Here is a 23,594-nt window from a genome sequence, read left to right as displayed (position 1 = left end):
ACTCTTTTCCAATTTCAGGTCATCCATGCTCCTGGTGCTCTCCTCTAACACATACACCTGTCCATTGAGTTTTCATCTTCCTTTGTTCATCTCTCCAAATCCCTCCTCCAACCTGGTTCCATCTGATCATCATCACCTCCCCATCTGACTCTATCTACCACCTAGCAACCTCTGACCCTACCACTTCCCCCACCTGGTTCCATCTACTTATCAACCTCTTCCCATCTGGTTCTGTCTATCATCTATCAATTCCTATCCCTCTGTACTGCTTAAGCCTGCAATCTTCCCTGTTCCTTCACAGTCCTGATGTAGGGTCTTGATCTAAAGCATCGACTTACACCTTATAACAGCTGTTTTTTTTGTGCCTGTTCTGTCAACATTGCGCGTAATTGTGTCAAATATCAATGACATATTTTTCAGGAGAAGGTATTCTCAGTAAACATGTTATATCTCCTTTAAGTCACTCCACAATGCTCCATGACCAAGTTCTGACCAGTAACCTAATGTCAACTTTTGCTTGACGTTATATTCTGCAATTTGCTTGGTTCTACACTTAGCCTTGCCATGTAAATGCAAGTTCTTGGCTTGCTAGTTCACTGCGGAAGGTGGAATTTGCTGGCTTGACGAATTTCTCCACAGGTGAATTAAAACAAGAAAAGTTAGGACATGCTGCACTGAAGGAAGATGCAGTTGGCATCGTCCTAAAGCAAACTGTTCCATTCGACAGATAGCAGAGCCTATTCCCTTTTATACAAGCACAACCATGGCAACAGTAATTTAATGGATTAGAGCAAAAGAAGTGCGAGGCATATTTTGACAAGTCATTTTTCTAGTATTTCCATTATTATATCACTTCCACTTGTTTTCCAGTCTGCACTTTGTTCAACGTGTTCTTGCTGCATGCTACTGACAAAAGCAGGATTTTTTTACCTCAAGATATCAAGTCATTTTTAACTAGCAATTTTAAATGTCTTCATTAGAAGTCAGGATACTTGTGCAAAGATGAGATATATCCAGAATACAGCCACACGATGTGTTTGATAGGAATAATATATTCTGACATGCAAATTTACCTAATCATTGATAATCATTAATCATTAATGGTCAGGTCGGGGGGAGTACCCCCCGCCACGTGTACCAAGTAATCCCGTGCTACCTGCACCATGGTCGGATAGTCAGCGACAAAACCGTCTCCTCCACCTGGTTTTCCAAGTGAGGAGGGGGCTGTGGACCCCAAGCAGGACCAAAAACAAGACCTGTCAAAGGGCAGGAGCTTCTAGCGAGCCAACGGCCATCCACACTTCAGTAGAAGTTGCGATCACTGTCGTACGTACATAGAATTGTAAGGAATGATGATAAAGCACACACACCAAAATTCTATACTTCCAGCGGCGGAGGTCCGCAGGAACTGGAGGACAGAGATGTGTGGTGTGTCCGTCACCATTCCCGTTGGAAACCAGCACCACTGTGTCGCTAATGTTTTTAATGATGATGAATGAATGACTTAATACCACATAACAACATTTCATGCAATGCTCAAAGCCCAGACACAAGAACAAAGATGCTCAACGATGATTAGAAAAGCTATATAAGTTAAAGGCACTCTAAATGTGAATGCAAAGGAGAACTCTGGTTAAGAACAGAGTCTATAAGGTTGAGGTTTAGGAGCAAGGCAATTCCTGCCAAGTTACAAGGGTATACTGTATGCCAGCAAGTAAAAGAGAGGAAGATGGAGGATAGAATCTTCAGCGACTTGCTCAGTGTTGACGGACAATGTTAAAGAGAAGAGGAATTTCTAAAATATGTTAAGAACGTCCTAAATGTGAATGCATTCAGCCCAATGCACAAGGGGGCTTTACAGGATCTGGTTATGGGGATTGTGCTGAGCCAAATGCCATATGATCCTTATATCATGGGGAAGGGGAAGTAATAGACTGGTGAATGTAGTAGAGATAACTTCAATAGGATTTGACAAAATCATAAGAAATAGTAGCAGAGAGAAACTATTCAGCCCCAGGTGCTTGCTCTGCTCTTCAATAAGGTTATGGCTGATCTTTTATCTCACCCCCATTTTTCTGCACTGAGCACATATACCTTAATTCGGTAACCAAAACAAGCTATTCATCTTGTAATTTCTGTGCGTTTGAGGCTCATTGGGGAAAGGTTCAAAGATTTACTTCCCCTGATTGAAGAGATTTCTTCGCATCTCCATCCAGAGTTGCTGACCCCTTATTTTGAGACTACGACCACTGGTTGAGGTGCCCCCTTGAAGGGGAAACACCGTCCTGTTAAACTCAATAAAAATGTTGTAGCTTTCAATGAGATCCTATCTTACTCGTCTATAGATTACTGGGTAGCACAGTGGTGTAGTTAGCTGCATTGCCACCTCGCAGCTCCCATGACTAGGTTTCAATCCTGACCGTTGGTGCTCCTGTGTAGAACGTGCATGTTCTTCCTGTGACTGCATGGGATTCCCCCTGCTGCTCCAGTTTCCTTCCACATCCGAAAGACATCTGGTTCGGTAGGTTAATTAGCTGCTCTAAATTGTCCCTTGTGTATAGGTGAATGGTAGAGACTAGGGGGAGATTAATGAAAGGAAAATTATGTATGACAAATGCGTTATAATTTGTAGCAGAATCAAGACAATCTGGTTGTTGTGGTGCATTTGGACTTCCAGAAAGCATTTGACAATGTGTCACACGAGAGAATCTTGAAGTAAATTTGAAAGCACAGCATTTGAGATTATGTACTCTGGTTGACCGGTTCAATGACAGAAAAAAGAGAGTGTGAATAAATTATTTATTTTTGTGTAGAGAGGCTGTGTGTAGTGGATTTATGCTGGAATCATACAGTAGCTGTTCACTCTGTAAAGATTTGGAAGAGGGGGCTATCGAGGGATGCTAATGATATGAAGCTGATGGCATTGTGGGCTCTGAGATAGGCTTCAGGAAAATATAGACAGGCCGAGTGAATGCCAACAACTTAAGATTAAGGGGTAAGCCATTTAGAACGGAGACGAGGAAACTCTTTTTCACACAGAGAGTTGTGAGTTCTTTCGAATTCTCTGCCTCAGAAGGCGGTGGAGGCCGGTTCTCTGGATGCTTTCAAGAGAGAGCTAGATAGGGCTCTTAAAGATAGGGATATGGGGAGAAGGGGATATGGGGAGAGGCAGGAACTGGGTACTGATGGGGGATGATCAGCCATGATCACATTGAATGGTGGTGCTAACTTCAAATAGCCCTTGCTTTCCCTCTCTCGCCATCCCCTCCCCCTTCCCAGTTCTCCCACCAGTCTTACTGTCTCCGACTACATTCTATCTCTGTCCCGCCCACCACCCTGACATCAGTCTGAAGAAGGGTCTCAACCCGAAACATCACCCATTCCTTCTCTCCAGAGATGCTGTCTATCCCGCTGAGTTACTCCAGCATTTTGAGTCTACGTTCGATTTAAACAAGCATCTGCAGTTCTTTCGTACACATTTTGTTCCCTCTAAACCTTTTCCATCCATCTACTGTTATCTGTTCATTGCCCTTTAAAGATTGTTATTATATCTGGCCTCATCAACGTCCTCTAGCAGCTCATTCCTTATACTCAACATCCTCTGTGAAAAAAGCTGCCTCTCCGGTTCCTACTTAATCTTTCCCCTCGCATCTTAAATCTATGCTTACTAGTTTTTGATTCCCCTACCATGGGAAAAGACTGTGCGTTCACCCTATCTATCCCCTCATGGTTTTATACACCTCCAAAAGATCACCACTCAGCCCCCTGCATTCTATGAAATAGTCCTAGCCTGCCCAACCTCCCTCTATAACTCTGGCCCTTGAGTTCTGGCAACATCCTCGTAAATCTTTTTGCACTCTTTCTAGTTTAATGGCATCTTTTCTATAGCATGGTGACTAAAACTGAACACTATACTACAAATGTGGCCTCAGCAACATCTTGTTCATCTGTAACATAATGTCCCAACATATATTCAATTCCCTGACTGATGAAGACCAGCCTGCCAAAAGCTTTCTTCACCACTCTGTCTACCTGTGCGCCAGCACGGATTTGTTTAAAGCAAATTGTGTTTGAATAACCTGATTGAATTTTTTGATGAGGAAACAGAGGAAGTTGAAAGCAATGCAATGGTTATTCCCATGGATTTTTAAAAGGTGTTAAATAAAATCTCACACAAAAATCTGGTTAACTAAGTTGAGGGCCATGGACTTAAAGGATCATTGACAAGATGGATAGAAAATTGATTTAAGAATAGACAGCAGGAACTAATGGTAAATGTTAGAAGATGACAGGCAGTGGCATTTTCCCTGGGATAAATACTCTAATCTTGGTTTATTTGCTGTACTGATGATTTTGATATTGGTATGGAAATGACATTTGAATATGACACAAAAAGTGGAGATGTAGTCGACAATGAGGAGGGTACAAAATGACTTAGTTAGGCTGGCAGAATGGGCAGGTAAGAGGGAGAAGAAATATTGACAGAAAGAACAAGATATAATATAAACAAAATGACAGGATTTGAGTGGTCCCAGTGGTGGGGGTCTACATACACAAGGCTCGAATTAAGACACTGGGGTCATTCCCCTTGGAGCAAGGACATTTAAGAGGTGTTTCCAAATATTTAAAGGAGATAAATAGGGAAAAGCCTCCGGCCAGTTATTTACTGGGCCTATATCAACACGGAAGGAAGCCAAAAGGATCTGCAGATGCTGGTTTACAAAAAAAGACACAAAGTGCTGGAGTAACCCAATGGGTTAGGCAGCAATCTGGAGAACATGGATAGGTGCCTTTTTAGGTTGGGACTGTGGATGCTGGTGAAGAGGTTTTAATTGGAAGATGGGTGGACAGAAATGGGAAGAAGACAAAATGATGTCAGATAAGGAGAGAAGATGCACAAAATGTGAAGTCAGAAGAAGGGATGTGGATGGAAGGGGTCGAGGGGAGGGGAAAGAGTTGTTGTTGTTTAGTTACCTAAAATTGGAGAATTAAACATTCATGCTGAGGATACTGGGTTGTAAATTACCTGCGGGATATGAGCTGCTGTTTTCCATTTTGCGTGTGGCCTCACTCTGGCAGTGGAGGAGACAGAAAGTTTGCTATGGGAATGGGAAGGGGAGTTAAAATAGTTAGAAACTGGGTGATGCAGCAGGTCTTGGCAGACAGGAGGAGGCCAGTTGGCCCATTGTGTCTATACTAGCTCTTAGCAAACAAATCCTATGAGTCCCATTCTCCCGCTTCTTTTATTTTCAGTTCAGAGGTACAGCATGAAAACAATCCCTTTGACCCAATGAGTCCATGCCGACCATTGATCACCCATTCACATTAATTTTATGTTATCCTGCTTTCTCATCCATGCCTCACACACTAAGGGCAATTTACAGAGGCCAATTAACCTACAGTGCACACATCTGTGGAATATGGGCGAAAACTGGAGCAGCCAGAGGAGACCCACGCCGTCACAGAGAGAAAATTCCACACAGACACCCAAATTCAAAATCAAACACGAGTCCCAGATGCTGTGAGACAGCAGCACCACCAGCAGCACCACATGTGGTGCAGCAAGCCAGCTGTGCTGCCTTTAGGGGCTGTCCCACTGCGGCGACCTAATCCGCGAGTTCTGGCGAGTTTGCCCTCGACGCATACTCGCAGCATGGTCGACACGAGGTCTGAGGAGGTCTTTGTAACTCTCCTTCATGCTCGAGGGTAGTCCCCGCGTACTCAAGGCCTCAGCTAGGTCGCGGCGTATTTTTCAACATGTTGAGTAATAAAAGGTCGCCATGGAAAAAATCGATAATTTTTTTACTCGTTGGTTTAGTCGAAGTAGGTCGTAGTAGGTCGGCATGTTATTTGTAGGTAGTCGAAGGTGGTCATAGATAGTTTTCAACATAGTCGAAGGGAGGTCAAAGGGAGGTCGAAGGAGATCGTCTTCACTCTCCACTATTCGGAGTCCAATTTTCCCGAAGCATGTCGAAGCTAATCGAAGCTAGTCTTCTACATAGTCGAAGGAGGTCTTCTACATAGTCGAAGGAGGTCTTCAACATAGTCGAAGGAGGTCTTCAACATGACATTTTTTCAAACTCTCCTAAACTCTTCTAAACTTGTGAATTAGGTCGCCACAGTGGGACAGCCCCTTTTATTCTAATTTCCCTATCTACCTACAACGTATTCTCTTTCTCAATTCATTTGTTGGGAAAGTTCTGGCAAGGTTGCTGACTTTGTATAAATTCTTACTGTCCTTATTGTCTCTCTGTACATGCAAACTGTACATGACAGTCACAGTTAGGAATGCTGCAAAATGCTTATGGGAGCACAATATATACTGATACCATTGCTTTGGAACACTGTTGACTGTCAACTAGAGTCACTGAGTCACAGAACCAAATTCATACAGTACAGAAACAGACCATTCAGCCCATCACATTGTGATAACCATCAAGCATCTGCCTATATCAATCCTGCATTAATCCCATTTTCCTCAGCATACCTTTAGGATTGGGGCAGAAACCAGAGCTCACTGGTTTCCAGTTCACAAATGGTTAAAATCAATGCCAATACTTTAACACAGCTGCCTGTTGAATATTGACTGAAGTCATATCATTCAATGTAACAATGGAAGTGCCAGCATCAATGTGACTATTTAAAAGGACCAATTTTCTCTTAACTGTTACTTACCCTGTAATTTCAAAGGAAATTTCTCAGTTTTTGTGTTCATTGATTTTTTTTGTTCCTTTCTCTGCAATCTAAGATGCTTTGACTCATATAAATGTGCCTCGAAAGAATATATTATTGAATTTTTTTGAACAAATAATAAACATATGATAATTCAAAGCTTCAGAAAAAAAAATCTATTTTATCTGTAGGCTGGTGCAATTGGAATGGAATGTTTTGGATTATCTGATACCATGTATCTATAGCTATTAATACTGGATTCTATTTTGTTCAGTTATTGACTGCATCATTGCAACAAGAAATTAGTTTTGGAAAGCCTGGTCAGGAAGGATATAACAGATGCTCAGTATTTGATTATCAGGAAGGGAGAGATTAACACAGAGGGAGATTAAGACTGACAAGAATTGTGGCAGAAATCATAACAGTTCTTGTTCCGAAAAACAATACCGGCCGGACCTTTAAAAAAAAAACATTTTTAGAACAAGAACGGTAAATGATATAAGAAAAGCAGAGAAAGATTCTGTTAATACCTTGGGTTTCACCCCTGACATAATTAGATATGTTGAAAGATGTTCTAAGCAAAATCTGTGTGTTCCCAAGTCTGCTTCATTGTGTGAAAATTGTGAAAACGTAACATATAATGTTACAGTGTGGTGTGGCGGCGGCTAACGGCAGCGGCTCGGCCGCAGTTCGTCTGTCTTTATTTTTAATTTTTGTCTCGTTAAATGTATGTGTTGATTATAGTTTTTATTATTTTTTAGCTGTGTATATGTGGGGGGGGAGGGGGGGAAACCGTTTAATATTTTCCATGTACGGGGGACCCGACTTTTTCCCTGCTGGGTCTCCGATGCCGTTGGGCCTATCATTGTGGAGCCGGCGGCGGCCTCAGGGCTCCAGTCGCAGAGCCTGCAGACTTGTCATCGGGAAGAGCTGTGTTGGCGCGGGGCTGCGACCCGACCGGAGCTTCGGAGGCTCCGGCTGCAGGCCCGGTGGACAGGAACATCAGGAGTTCGCAGGTCCCTGGTGGGAGTCCGCTTTTCGGAGCTCCCGCAATGGCAACTTCTCCCACTTGAATCGCGGGGTTTAGATGACTAGGAGTGGGGCCGAACATCGCCCGGCGCGGCTTAATGGCCGAGGGACTTACCATCGCCCACCGGGGGCTTTAACATCGGGAGCCCCAGTCGCCTCGACGTTGCAGTTGAACTGCTGGGCCGCGGGAGAAGAACAAAGGGAAGAGATAAATAAAGACTTTTGCCTTCCATCACAGTGAATCTCCAACACTTCCTCACTGTGATGGATGTTTGTGTAAATTGTGTTAAGTATGGGTCTTGTTTTTTTTTGTAATGTTAAGACTGCAATTTCATTCAAACCAAGCTGTTTGAATGACAATAAAAGGCATTCTATTCTATTCTATTCTATTCTATATAAATATAAACAAAGATTTGTAACTCTGCCTCAATCATCATTTTGATGTTTTCTGCTTCTCATGAAGTCCTGTGGAGATGATGATTACAGGCATCTTCTCCAGTTCTAAGAAGTAGAATATGGAGGGATGTGAATTAGGAGCAGGAATGAATTAATTTAAATTGCTCACTAGCTTGAAAGAATTAGATCTCAGTCAATGGCAAGAAACCCTAGGAAATTGGAGACTAGACTTAACACAAATATGTACTTGTAACAATACTCTGAAGGCTTTCAGGGCATTCATCAGGATTTTTGATTCAGGGGTTCATTGCAAAAATCAATGCAGGCCATTTCCCTCAATGGCATTGTAACTTGTTCTGGAGGGTTGTCCCACCGGAGGTGATATTAGACTGGAAGGCCAGTTGTATTTATAAACTAATTAATATGTCACACAAACATCACTGCACCCTGGAGACAGAATGCTGTAGGAACTTCACATTGCCAGCATTGGTCATGGGATTTAACTGTGACCCACAGATAGAACATATTAAATGTCTCAACAAACAGAAGTTTAAAGAACACTAAATGAGTTCAGCCTTCAATCACTGAAGATATGTGTATGCTCTTAGCAATTTTAGAAATCTTTTTTTTCAGCTTAGGCTTTGATCGAGTTACAATTACATAGAATATTATCTAACATTTACCGTAACTGCTGTGTTTTTATCCCACAATTCCAATATTTGTCTTTCGCTACTCTATCCACATTCAGCTTCCTCTATTTACATGTCCCTAGAAAGATCAACTACTGTTAGTGAGCCTTAACCATCCACTTTGAGTCTGTCTCGCCACAGAAAGCCAGGATCAAACCCATCCAGCATGTTGCCATGTCTGTACTTGTGTGTTGGTGGGCACATCAGAGAGGTCTTGTAAAATAAAAAGTGTGTGTGTGCATGTAGAGTGATAGAGTGATACAGTGTGGAAATAGACCCTTTGGCCCAACTTGCCCACACCGGCCAACAATGTCCCAGCTACACTAGTCCCATTTGCCTGCGCTTGGTCCATATTGTCCTATCCTTGTACCTCTCTAACTGTTTCTTAAACAATGGGATAGTTCCAGCCTCAACTACCTTTGTGTGAAAATGTTACCCCTTGGATTCCTATTAAATCTTTTCCCCTTCACCTTGAACCTTTGTCCTCTGGTCCTCGATTCCCCTACTCTGGGCAAGAGACTCTAATCTACCCGATCTATTCCTCTCATGACTTTTTACATGTATATGTGTATATATGTTTAAGAGAAATGGCTGTTAGAGAGAATGTGTGTGCTAGAGACAATGCATCTGTGTTCGCCAGAGAAACGTGTATGTGTTAGTTGCAGAGAATGAGAGAATGGGTTTAAATGTGTATGTTACAGGGTATGAGTGAGCAATAGAGAGTGTGTGCATGTGTTCTGTTACAAAGACTGTGCGTGTTAGAGAGAGGGAAATACAGAAAGTTTGTATACATGTGTGTAACTGTTAGAGCAAGAATGCATTAGAGAGATGTATATGCACATAAGAGAATCTGTGTTTGTTAGTGTGCATGTTCCATGGTGTGGTTGTGTGTGCGTGTATGTGGGCCTGTGCATGTGTGCATGTGTGTGTGCGTGTATGTGGGCCTGTGCATGTGTGCATGTGTGTGTGCGTGTATGTGGGCCTGTGCATGTGTGCATGTATGTGTGTGTGCGTGCGTGCATGGACACTGCAGTTGCAGGGAATGTATCTGTGAATGTGTCTGCCAATCTCAGTTACAGCTGCCCTGAAACCAGAGATTACCCATGCGGTTCACTCATGTCCTTCTGGGGACGGTTCTGCCTGGTCTGGCCTCGAGGTAACTCTGGACAATCCACCCTCCCCTCCTTTCAAGGACAATTTAAGATAGACAATAAATGCAGACACATCTTGTGCATAAATAATGTTTTTAATTTCTGACCGGGGACCGCCTACTAATATCCAAATACAAAGTAGTTTTCCACCTCTTCATTTCTTGTTTCCGAGATCTCTATCACTGACTCTGTGATTCTCCTCCCTTTCCCACTTAACTTCTCTCCCACTGATGAGACAGATTTCAGCAATGATCTGCAGCAATGGTCAGGGGCCCTTGAAGAACTAGAGCCTCAACACATCAGCTCCTTGCACAGATGTGCAGTATTTGCATGTAAGTAATTGCCAACAGCACAGTAACATTACATTGAGTGCTGAAATGTGCATATATACACAGAGAAATGGCCCCACACACCTCCTCTAAACTTTCCCCCTCCAACCTGAAAGCTATGCCTTTGAGTCTGACATTTCCACACTGGGGAAAAGGTTCTGATGGTCCACCCTATCTATGTTCCCCTTCGGGGAGATTGTGCATGGCAGGACCAGTAAGGCCTCTAGTGCCTCTGATGAAAAAAGAACAAAGAGTAACATGCTGAATTTTAATATTGGGGTAGTCTATTGTCCAAGTTGAATCTACACCAAAGAACAGTGAAATATTGAATCATTTAGTAGACCTAACGAGCCCTTCACCCACTTGTTTCTCTCAGAATCATAGAATCATACAACACAAAAACAGGCATGTCAGCCCAACTCGTCCATGCTGACCAAGATGCCCTATCCGAGTTGGTCTCATTTACCCGCATGTGGCCAATATACCTCTACACCTTTCTTTTCTATACCTACCTCTATACCTTTCTAAAGCTATGCCCTTTAGTTCTTGTGTAGGAAGGAACTGCAGATGCAGGTTTAATCCGAAGATAGACACAAAATGTTGGATCAACTCAGCAGGACAGGCAGCATCTCTAGAGAGAAAGAATGGGTGACGTTTCTGAAGAAGGGTCAAGACCCAAAACATCACCCATTCCTTTTCTCCGGAGATGCTGCCTGTCCCGCTGAGTTACTCCAGCATTTTGTGTCCATCAACCCTTTAGTTCTTGATTTTCCTATCCTGGGAATTCACTGCATCCATTCCCCTCATGAGTTTATAAACCTCTATAAGATGCAGGTTTACCTCATTACCAGATAAACCTCATCATTCAGCGCTCCAAGCAATAACCACGTAGACTGTCCAACCTCTCCCTATAGCTCCAGCCTTCGAGTTCTGGCAATGTTCTCATAAATCTTATCTGAATCCTTCCCATCTTTTTCTTTTCCATCTGTCCTATAGCAGGGTGACCAAAACTGAACACAGCACCTCACTTGCCCTCAAACTTATCAGTGGTGACCTTGAGAATGGGGGTAAGATGGGAAGTATACCTGAATGGTGTGTGTGTGCTGTGGTCACCAGGTTATTGTGCAGGGAGTACCAGCTGTGCGCAGTAAGGGCTGTGATCAAATCCAGTGCTGGGAAATTATATCCCACCACATTTCAATACAAGCCCAGCATTATTAAAAAAAACCTGTTCCTCAAGGCCAGAGTTATTTGTTGTTCAGTATTTACATTGAATTGGATGAATGTTGAAGGTGTATTTCGTCATCTTTATTTATGCCATTAATTTTGCATTTAATACAGACCTAATTTTAGGGTTGGTGCTGCTGCCTCACAGTTCCAGCAACCTGGGTTGAATTGTGACCTCTGGTGAGGTCTATATGGAGTTTGCATGTCCTCCCTGTGACTCTGTAGGTATCCTTTGGGTGCTTCAGTTTTGCCCACATCCCAAAGAAACATGGGGAGATGAGGTGTGTAAGCTACTGTAAATTGTCCCACATGTAGGTTGAGGGCAGGAGAATGAGGAAGGGTACGTGAGAGAGAATGCATTAAAGGGAAATAAGTGAGAGAACGAGATTTTGCTGAGAGCTGGTATAGACACGATGGGCTGAATGGCCCTCTGTGACATGATAAATATAAAAATAATTGAGGCATATGTGAAAGCCAGAGGATGGGGAGCACAGTACATGTATATCAGGTTGCAAAAAAAACTGATCAAAAGGTAGGACCATAATTCGATTATAAAAACATTAATAGGTTGCATAAAGTTAGGAAAATATTGCAGGGTTATAACAAGGGAAAGAAATCATTTACATTGATGTCCTGTCTTTGACACATTCAGGTGTCCCAAGATACTCCATGGACAATCTAATACTTCTAAAGTGTGGTCAGTGTTTTGTAAAACATGACAGCTAGTTTTCACTGAGCAGCTTCCCCGCATAATAATATGCAAATAATCTCTTTTAATGATAAATATTATAGGATTAATGTTTCCCAGGACACTCACAACACTCTTTCTTTCAGTAATAGTGCCGTAGGATCTCTCACATCCCACTGAGGCAGCAGAGGCATGGTTTGGCTCAGAGCGTTTCCTCAGGTGGAACAGGCTTGAGCTGGAACCTCAGCTGGAGCAGGCTTGAGCTGTTTTATGGCACTGCATCTGAAATCTAACGATGTTGGCCAGTTTGCTGGGCTTGAAGTGTAGGTTCATGTCACTGGAGTAGGATAACTCAGGGGCATTTCTCTTCAATAGTTTCAGAGTCCAGTTGAAAGGATGTCTCATAGAAAGGGGGGGAGGTGATGAACCTTTCTTGCTCATTTTGGCCCTCAGTTTCCATAACAAGAGGGAGAAAGTCAGAGGAACAAATACTGTGTCGACATAGCAGATCAAAGACAAGGTATGCTGTGATGATGAGTGACTTGCCTATTGATGCTCCAAAGCCTTTCCGACATCAATAAGGCACCAGATAGGAGTGTGATGGAATAGTCTCCATATGTGAATGAATAGAGGACCAAGATGTTCAACACCATCCATGACAAATGAGTCCATCAGTTTGGAAATCCATTCATATTAACTCCCTTGTTCATCGATACATTGAATGCAGTGGGTACCAACTTAAAATGCACCATTATTTCCCAGCCTATTTCAGCAACACCTACAAAATCCTGGACCTCTAACACCAAGAAGAATAATGGGCCTGTCCCACAGGCGATTTTTTTCGGTGACTGTCATAATCGTAGCAGGCCGCCAAGAAACCAGCGACTGGACCATGTCTACGTCAATGTTTACAACAACCGACCACCTAGTCGACATCAAGCTACGGCAAGCTACCGACAACCAGCGACGTATTAGGATGCCCACCTACGACGGCACCTACAACAACCTACGTCCACCCGCGACAAGCTACGACAAGGTACGATCCTGTCGGCGACGACTGAAGACAACTTAAGACAATTCAGTCGCCGGTACCTGTCGCCAGTTGACTTAGGTTGACGTAGGTAGTCACCAATGGAATTCACCGAAGTCAGCATCGGCGACAACTTACAATAGCACCTACGTCAGGGGAAGTTAAGCTACGCTCATTGGCGTCAAGCCAACTGTCGCCAAAAAGTTTTGAGCATTTTAAAATCCAGTGGCGACCAGAAAAACGCTATGATTCTTTGAACGACTGAGGAGACTACTCATGACCATACAGGCGACACCCCAGCGACCAAGTGGTGACAGCCTAGTCGCCTGTAGTCACCTAAAAAATTGCCTAAGTGGGACAGGCCCATCAGGGTGCAACCCCTGGGAACAGCACTACCTACAAGTACACCTCCAGGCAGCATGCCATACTGAGTTAGAAATACATTAGCATTCCTTCATCACTGTGGATCCAAATACTGGAAAACCCTTCCCAACAGCACTGTGACAGCATCTTCACAAGAAGGATGGCTCAAAAGGGCAGTTCATCACCATCTCCTCCAGGTCAATTTGGGCTGGGCTATAAACAGGGCATTGCCAGTGACACTCAGTTCAGGGACGGCATGGTGGCGCAGCGATAGAGGTGCTGCCTTACAGCACATACAGCGCCAGAAATCCGGATTCAATCCTGACTATGGGTGCTGCCTGTATGGCATTTTTATGTTCTCCCCATAACTGCACGGGTTTTCTACGAGATCTTTGGTTTCCTCCCACAATCCAAAAACGTACAGGTTTGTAGGTTAATTGGCTTGGTGTAAGTGTAAATTGTCCTTAACATGTGTAGAATAGCATTAATAGTCGATGTGGACTCGGTTGGCCGAAGGGCCTGTTTCCGCGCTGTATCTTTAACCTAAACTAAACTAAAGTTCCCACAAGTTAATTGAATATGAAGAAAAACATCAATTGTGAAAATTGTACAAAAGGATGGAGAAAGAGATTGGACACTTTCAATGGGTCAGGAAAAGAGGGAGAGGTCTCAACATTCAGCAAATGTTTATAGTCGGGCATGAGAAAACACATCAGTTTGCTGTGTCATGCCTTCCTCCATTGTTTAATGTCCATCAGGGTCATTGGCTGCCTGTTAATTAGTCCTCTTTATCCCCTGTGTACACCATGGATGGGGAAGCCCTGGGCCAAACCATACTTGCTGTATTTGTGGGGGATTATTGTCACCAGATATCCTTGCGTCTGTCCCTGCCAGACACAAAGGAGGTCCCAGCCTTCCAGCAGCACGCTACCTCATGCTCTTGTTCCATTAGCAGCTGATCAAGGAGCAAAGCGATCAGGCGAGGGAAGGAAATGATCAAAAAGAGACGAGGGGTTGGTGTTCCAGCTGCCATTTTCCATTTGCAGCAATCTGATGTGTTTTAGCCAGTTAGTCAATCAATACGAACATCTTTCACAAGAAGTTTATGGAATATTTTTTAACATTTATATGAGTATAATTTCATCCGACAAGGACACCAGACCTATTTGATTGGTGTGCTTCCACATTTTATCGATATTAAGTGTGATTACTGGCAGGCTTGATTGGTTGAACAGCTGCTGAAAATCTCAGTCTATTTCCTCAGGGATCAGATACTGCCAGTGAGCATCCCAAGAGATTACTGTTCGTCAGATGCAAAGTGTTTTCCGACCTACAGCTGAAAAAAAATTAATACAACCTCACATCAGATTAAGCTTCCTGACAACACATGATTTTCTTTTTAATATTTTCAAACAATCTTCTTAATTCGTCATTGTACTCCGCGCTAGCTTGCACAGATGCTGAGATATGTAGAAATTAATTTAGTCATTTAGAGCTTGAAAGCTGGCAAGGATGGGCAATATGTTCCGTGCAAAGTAGTTTGCAGTTACCTCTCTGACTTTATTATAAAATGAGGGCATATTTATAACCTATGATGATGGTTTTCCTTTATACAAGGTGCATACATTATGTGATGGAGCATAGCAGGCTGCAGTGTTACGCTCATGGCTGGTGCTACTAAATATGTGAAATGCATTATATTATAGTAATGATTATTCTCAACAGTCTCGAAATGCTTCTGAGATTTACACCCCTCTGCATTTACTGTACTCTGATGAATGTTGCATCAAAGCAAAACGTTGCTTTCATGTCAGTGGTTTGATTGTGTAGAGATCCTTCTATTTCAGTAATTGAAAAGTATTCTGCTGCACATCAACAGAAGGCACGGTGGTGCAGCTAGTGGAGCTGCTGCCTCATTCCAATGACCCAGGTTTGATTCAGACCTCTGATGTTGTCTGTGTGGAGTTTGCACATTCTTCTTGCGACTGCATGGGTCTCCCAGGCTGCTGGGGTTCCCTCCCCCATCCAAAACGTGGGCGTGTGAGTAAATTACTCCTCATGTAGCAGGGGAATCGGGGGGGGGGGGGGGGGGGGGGGGGGGGTAGTTGATGAGCATGTGACAGAGAATGTGTTACTGGGAAATATTTGGGGGGTTAGTATTGATGGGATTGCTCAGAGAGCTGGCATAGAGGCAATGGACCAAATAGTTTTCTTCGTGTCATAGAGAAATGTGAAAACCATAGCACTCTTTCAACAGACAGTTTGATGATCTGATGGAAAGACTGAGAGGCTTCAAGCTGCTGGCTCCATTGGCTGGAGAAAACTGAATGCATAGTTTCCACAACCTCTAGGTTCAATCAGGGTAAACAATATCCATACAAAAATGATAAATCCAACAATAAATACAATCACAACTCTAAGAATGAGGACATCTATAATATTTGTCCTCATTCTCTAGGGAACGGGGGTTCCACTCTTCGACTATAGATGAGGCTCTCACCAGGGTCTCCTCTATATCCCATAACTTCACTCTCACTCCCCATTCCCCCACTCATAACAAGGACAGAGTTCCCCTTGTCCTCACCTCCCACCCTACCAGCCATCGCATACAACATATAATCCTCTGACATTTTCGCCACCTCCAACGGGATCCCACCACTGGCCACATCTTCCCATCTCCTCCCCTCTCGGCTTTCCGCAGAGTCCGTTCCCTCTGTAACCCCCTGTTCAATTTGTCCCTTCCCACCCAAACCACCCCCTCTGCTGGTACTTTCCCTTGCAACCGCAGGAAATGCTACACTTGTCGCTTTACCTCCCCCCTCGACTCCATCCAAGGACCCAAGCAGTCCTTCCAGGTGAGGCAGAGGTTGACCTCCTCCAACCTCATCTATTGCATCCGCTGTTCCAGGTATCAACTGCTCTACATCGGTGAGACCAAGCGCAGGCTTGGCGATCGGTTCGCCCAACACCTCCGCTCAGTTCGCAATAACCAACCTGATCTCCCGGTGGCTCAGCACTTCAACTCCCCCTCCCATTCCGAATCCGACCTTTCTGTCCTGGGCCTCCTCCATGGCCAGAGTGAGGACCACCGCAAATTGGAGGAGCAGCACTTCATATTTTGCTTGGGTAGTTTACACCCCAGCAGTGTGAACATTGACTTCTCCAATTTCAGGTAGTCCTTACTTTCTCCCTCCTTCCCCTCCCCTTCCCAGCTCTGCCACAGTCTACTGTCTCCGCCTCTTCCTTTCTTTTCCCGCCCTCACATAATTCTGAAGACGGGTCTCGACCTGAAACGTCGCCTGTTCCTTCTTCGCTCCTTAGATGGGCTAAGTGTTCGGCTGGCAACCGGAAGGTAGCCGGTTCGAATCCCGCTTGGAGTGCATACTGTCGTTGTGTCCTTGGGCAAGACACTTCACCCACCTTTGCCTGTGTGTGAATGTGTGTGAATGTGTGTGAGTGATTGGTGGTGGTCGGAGGGGCCGTAGGCGCAGATTGGCAGCCACGCTTCCGTCGGTCTGCCCCAGGGCATCTGTGGCTACAGAAGTAGCTTACCACCACCGAGTGTGACTGAGGAGTGAATGAATAATGCGATGTAAAGCGCCTTGAGTATTAGAAAGGCGCTATATAAATCCCATCCATTATTATTATTAGATGCTGCCTCACCCGCTGAGTTTCTCCAGCATTTTTGCTACCTTCCAGGAAGGAGGTGATTAGTTAAGGAGTCTGTTAGCAGTGGGGAAGAAGATATTCTTAAGTCTGAACATATGGGCTTCAAGGTCCTGTATCTTCTCCTAGAAGGTAGCAGAGAAAATGGGAAATGTGTGGTGTGGCAGGTATCCTTGAATATGGTTCCAGCCTTCCTGATGCAATGCATGGACTGCATGTAAGGAAGTGGTGAACCTGTAACAGACTGAACTGTATCCATCATTCTCTGCAGGTTCAGGCGGTTAAGACAAGAGCAGTTGCCATACCAGGCTGACTTGCATCTCGTCAGAAGCAGAAGGAAAATGGAGGATCCGGTGTGGGGGGACCGCTGTGATGGGGGAGGGGAAGAACAACGGACAATGGGGAGTGTGGGGGGGGAACAAGAGAGGAGCCGGCGTACTTTGTAACTTTGTCAGCGCTGTAAGTGGCAGCTATTTGTATACCTTGGGCATGCAAGCAAAGAATTTGACCGTGCCTTGTTACATGTGACAATAAGGTATTCCATTCCATTCCAGAATACTTTCCAGTTTAGTTTAGTTTATTGTCACGTGTACTGAGGTGCAGTGAAAAGCTTTTGCTGCATGAGATCCAGTCAGCAGAAAGACAGTACATGATTTCAATCGAGCCATTACAGTGTAAAGATACATGGTAAGGGAATAACGTTTAGTGCAAGGTTAAGTCAGCAAAGGCCGATCAAGGATAGTCTGAGGGTCACCAAAGTTGTAGATGGTAGTTCAGCACTGCTTGTGGCAGGAAGGCCCAGTTGCCTGTTAAAAGCTGGGAAGAAATTGTTCCTGAATGTGGAGGTGTGCGTTTTCACATTTCTATACCTTTTGCATGATGGGAGAGGGGAGAAGAGGGAGTCGCTGGGGTTTGACTCGTCCATGGTTATGCTGCTGGCCTCTGTAGCACATCTGTAGAAGTTCGAGAGAATCCTCGTGGACATGTCAAATCTTCCTGATCATGGCATCAATATGAAGAGGCCAGGTTAGGCTGCTGGTGATTTTCTGGAACTTGATGCTTTTGGCCACCTCATTGACAGCTGTGTTGATGAGGACAGGGTCTTGGTAACTCCCTCATTTCCTTTGGTCAACAACCAACTCTTTGGTTGTTTTCTGCAGATGTTAACGGCTAGTTTGTTGTTCGGACATCATGACACAAGGTTCTCAATCTCTTTCCTGTACTTTGTCTAATTGTTGTTGTTGATCTGTTGAACAACATTGAGCTTTGGAGACCTAATCCTTCCATAGCCTCCCACCTCCCTGTCTCTGTAACTTTGCACAACAACCCTCAGGTTTTTTTTCCCTCTCCGCCCTGGTTAAACTTGTATCAGTATGAGCAAATAACGGTGCACAATCTCCACACTGCAATCTCGAGGTGAACTGCAGTTTGATATTTAGAAAATATAGAAACATATTTTTGAGCTAGATTCCTGTCACTGAATTTATATGTTAAATATTGCATAATTTGGGTGCTTTGAATTTGCTATCAGTAAACGTCATCGGGTGGCGCCGCGCGTGGTAGCCTCGCCAGCAGTTTGTCCGCCCTTTCACCCTTTTTGTTGTTTCTAGTCTGTCTAAAAGTATGGTTTTGGAGGTTTCTTAGTCTTTTTTTATGTGGGGGGTGGGAAACCGTTTCCCAGTCACTACCTGGTCAAGGATGTGTCTTTACTCAGAATCGCATCTTCGCTCCCCGCCCCCCTCCTCACGGCCTACCATCTGGAATGGTGTGGCCTTTCCTGCCGGAGACCGGCCAGAGCTTCAGCAGCGGTGCAGTAATAAATTCTATCGCGGAGCGGGCGATGCCTTACCGGGGATCGCCTGTTGAAGCTCCGGAGTGTTGGGCCTGCTGATTAACACTGTGGACCTGTGGTTTGCGGAGCTTCTAGCTGCAGGCGGCGCTGACTTTAACATCGCGGAGTCCTGGGATCCTTTGCCGAGAGTCGCCAGTGTTGAATCTCCGCCCAGTTCGGCCTGTGGACTTCGGGAGCCGCAGTCTCCGGTAGGAAGTGACCGATTTGGAAACTCCAAGCCGCTGAGTGTGTTCTACCGTTCCGACATCGGAGTTCCATCTTCCCGGCGAGAGGGCCTGAACATCGGGCCGCCATGGCGGCAACTACGGTGGGCTCAAAGGCCCCAACCACGGGTGAACAATGAGGAAGATGACTGAACTTTATTGCCTTCCCTCAGAGTGGAAACGTTGATTCCGCTGTGAGGGGATGTTTATGTTAAACTCTATTGTGTATTGTGTTTTTTATTCATATGGCTGTATGGTAACTCAAATCTCACTGTACCAATTGGTGCAGGTGACAATAAATGTAACTTGAACGACCTTTATTAAATATCGCATTTTTATCAATGATAGGAATCAGTAAAATATTTTTTCTACATTTTTAAAATATCAAGCCCATTTCCATGCTGGATCTCTCTGCCACTCCAAGGCTGTATAACTGATTTACCTGTCAGTACATTCCAGACCACCTCTCTAATCCGTCCTACTTAAATTCCTTTGTTAAACTGTTTTAAACTTGGTCCTCCAGTTACTATCCTTCCTTTTTTTTTAAATATATATTTTTATTAGAAGCAAGAACATATAATAAAAACATTTCATTTATATCAGTCGTACATCAATAACATTATCAGTTGTGTATTGACTCTGCTTCTAGTTTTTTTTATATAGAAAGAGAGCAAGAGAGAAAGAAAAAGGAAAACAAAAGGCATGATAAAGAACAATGGAATAATTTACTAATAATACATAATTGGAGATAGGTTCGTAAATTATAAAGTATAACTTTTCATCTAATCCTGAGTTCAAGCTTCAGTTAGGTTCCCGTGCTAAACCAATCTACCCCTTCAAATAATCAATGAATGGAGACCATATTCTGACAAAAAGTTCTTGTTTGTCCATTAAGACAAGTCTAATTCTTTCCGAGTGTAGGGTCGCCGACATTTCCATAATCCACATTTTAATTGTGGGGATTATAGGGCCTTTCCAAAATTTTAATATTAATTTTTTCCCAGTTATTATACTATAGTCGAGAAAGTTTCTTTGGCTTGTTGTAAGTGTTATGCTTTCTTCTGATATTCTTAGTATTATTAGTTTTGAGTCCGAATCCAATTGGGTATTGACAACTTCAGAATTTATTCTAAAAATATCAATCCAGAAATTTTTGATTTTTATACAATTTACAAAAGCATGCGTTAAGTTAGCTTCTAGATGCTGACATTTATCACAAATAGGAGAGATATGTGGGAAGATTCTATTTAGTTTTGTTTTAGAGTAATGTAATCTGTGTAATATAAATTGTATTAAGGCTTGTCTGGCATTTAACGAGCATTGGTGTATATATTGCAGACTTTCGTCCCAAATATCTTTCGTCATAGGTCGGCCTAATTCATTTTCCCCATGTGTGTCTATATAATTCCGTCGATGGGACCTCGCTATCTAAGAGGGTGTTATAAATATGAGTTATTAATTTTTCTGTATTAGGATATTTATTCAAACATTCATCAAGGATTTCTGGTTCCTTAGTCCTATAATCTTGTGTATTAGATTTAACGTAATCTCTAAATTGTAGGTATCTGAAAAAGTTATTTGAGTGTAGTCCGTAAATCTGTTGTAATTCCTGAAATGAAAGAATAGTGCCTTTCCTATAAAGATGTCCCATCTTTTTAATACCATAATTTTTCCATTGTGTAAAACCTTTATCCAACATGGAGGGTTTAAATAAAGGGTTGTTTACAATGGCGGAACAGAGTGGTATATTATCCAATTTTAAAGTCTTTTTTAATTGTTTCCAGATTCGTATACCACTATATATTATAGGGTTTTCCCTGTAGGTTTTTTTGTGCAGTTTTGTGGGAGCAAACATAATCAATTTCAAAAGGCAAGCAGTCTTCCTTTTCCATCCTTAACCAGTCTGGTTGCTGATCCATTTCTTTCAACCAGAAATTCATATTTTTAATATGGACTGCCCAAAAGAAATTTGGTAAGGCTAAACCTCCATTTGTTTTTGATTTACATAGATGTTTTTTGCTTATTCTATGATTCTTATAATCCCAAATAAAGCTTGTAACAATGGAATCGATTTTTTTTTTTTTAAGTGTTTGGGAGATATATCGGAATTGATTGGAATAGGTACAATAATTGCGGTAAAAAGATACTATCCTTCCTGTTACTATCCTTCCTGTCAGCTGCATAGTTTTTTCCCCATACACTCAATCAAAACCTTCCTCACCAATCTCTGTGTAGGCATATTACCAGCTATTGTTTGTGTACTTCTAAAGTCTCATATTTTGTTCTGGGACTAACCTATCGCTTGTATGTGTTGTCCAAAACCATGCAACTAATGATATTTCTGGGATAGGAAGCACTCTTAGAAACGTAGAAAATAGGTGCAGGAGTAGGCCATTCGGCCCTTCAAGCCAGCACTGCCATTCAATATGATCATGGCTGATCATCCAAAATCAGTACCCCGTTCCGGCTTCTTCCCCATATCCCTTTATTCCCTTAGCCCGAAGAGCTAAATCTAACTCTCTCTTGAAAACATGTTGGTTAAAAGGAATATGATGCTATGATTTGAAGTGGAAAATCAGTTTCACAAGTCTAATATGAATGCTGTAGAAAAAGATACGGATGAGGCAAAGATGTATTTGGATGTGATAATAGTTTTGGCACAACGTTAATCAAGTAATGTCGCAGTAGTAAGGGTGAAATTTGCTACAGCACAGAATTGCATTGCTGTCAGTAAGTTAAATGTATTCTTGTTTTCCTCAGCTTCACTGAGCTTGGGTAACACAGTGGATGGAGCCGCTGCCTCACAGTTCTTGGATCATAGAAACATAGAAAATAAGTGCAGGAATAGTCCATTCGGCCCTTTGAGCCAGCACCGCTATTCAATATGATCATGGCTGATCATCCAAAATCAGTAAACGTACCGGATTTTTCCCCAGATCCCTTGATTCCCTTAGCCCTAAGAGCTAAATCTAACTCTCTCTTGAAAACATCCAGTGAATTGGCCTCTACTGCCTTCTGTGGCAGAGAATTCCACAGATTCACAACTCTCTGGGTGAAAAAGTTTTTCCTCGTGTCAGTCCTAACTGGCCTACCACTTATTCTTAAACTGTGACCCCTGGTTCCGGACTCCCCCAACATCGGGAACATTTTTCCTGCATCTACCCTGTCCAATCCTCTAAGAATTGTATATGTTTCTACAAGATCCATTCTCATGTTTCTAAATTCCAGTGAATACAAGCCCAGTCGACCCATTCTTTCATCATATGTCAGTCCCACCATCCCGGGAATTAACCTCGTGAACCTACGCTACACTCCCGCAATACCAAGAATGTCCTTCCTCAAATTAGGAAACCAAACTTGCACACAATACTTCAGCTGCAGTCTCACTAGGGCCCTGTACAACTGCAGTAGGATCTCCTTGCTCCTAAACTGAAATCCTTTTGCAATGAAGGCCAACATACCAGTGGCTTTTTTCACTGCCTGCTGTACCTGCATGCTTACTTTCAGTGTCTGACATACAAGCACACCCAAGACTCATTGCACCTCCCCTTCTCCTAACCTCACATTTATCCACATTATACTGCATCTGCCATGCTTCTGCCCAGTCACCAAACCTATCCAAGTCACCCTGCAACCTCATAGCATCCTCCTTGCAGCTCACAATGCCACCCAGCTTTGTGTCATTTGCAAATTAAGAGATGTTACTTTTAATTCCCACATCTAAATCGATAATATATATTGTAAACAACTGGAATCCCAGTTGCAGCATCCTACTAGTCACTACCTGCCATTATGAAAAGGACCCGTTAATTCCTACTCTTTGCTTCCTGTCTGCCAACCAGTTCTCTATCCATGTCAATACACTGCCAACAATACCATGTGCTCTAATTTTGCACACTACTCTCTTGTGTGGGACCTTGTCAAAGGCTTTTTGAAAGTCCACTGGCTCTCCTTTATCCATTCTACTTAATACATCCTCAAAAAATTCCAAAAGATTTTGCACAACTTCCCCTTCACAAATCCATGCTGACTTTGACCGATCCCATCACTGCTTTCCAAACATCACTGCTGCTATAACATCTTTAATAATGGACTCCAGCATCTTTCGCACAACTGATGTAAGGCTAACTGGTCTATAATTCCCCATTTCCTCCCTCCCTCCTTTCTTAAAAAGTGGAGTTACATTGGCTACCCTCCAGTCCACAGGAACTGATCCAGAGTCGAGAGAACATTGGAAAATGATCACCAATGCATCCACGATTTCTAGGGCCACCTCCTTGAGTACTCTAGGATGCAGAC

The 23,594-nt window shown here is 43.2% G+C and overlaps 1 protein-coding gene across 6 annotated transcripts in view; it reads left to right on the top strand.

Annotated features, from left to right (window-relative positions):
- The window catches only part of erbb4 (erb-b2 receptor tyrosine kinase 4), a 798,196-nt gene that overhangs the window by 651,424 nt on the left and 123,178 nt on the right, over positions 1 to 23,594 (top strand). The window lies entirely within an intron of this gene.

This window comes from Amblyraja radiata, chromosome 7 (assembly GCF_010909765.2).
Source record: "Amblyraja radiata isolate CabotCenter1 chromosome 7, sAmbRad1.1.pri, whole genome shotgun sequence".
NCBI lineage: Eukaryota > Metazoa > Chordata > Chondrichthyes > Rajiformes > Rajidae > Amblyraja > Amblyraja radiata.
Note: the sequence above shows the minus strand (reverse complement) of the source record. Positions and strands in the feature narration are given on the sequence as shown.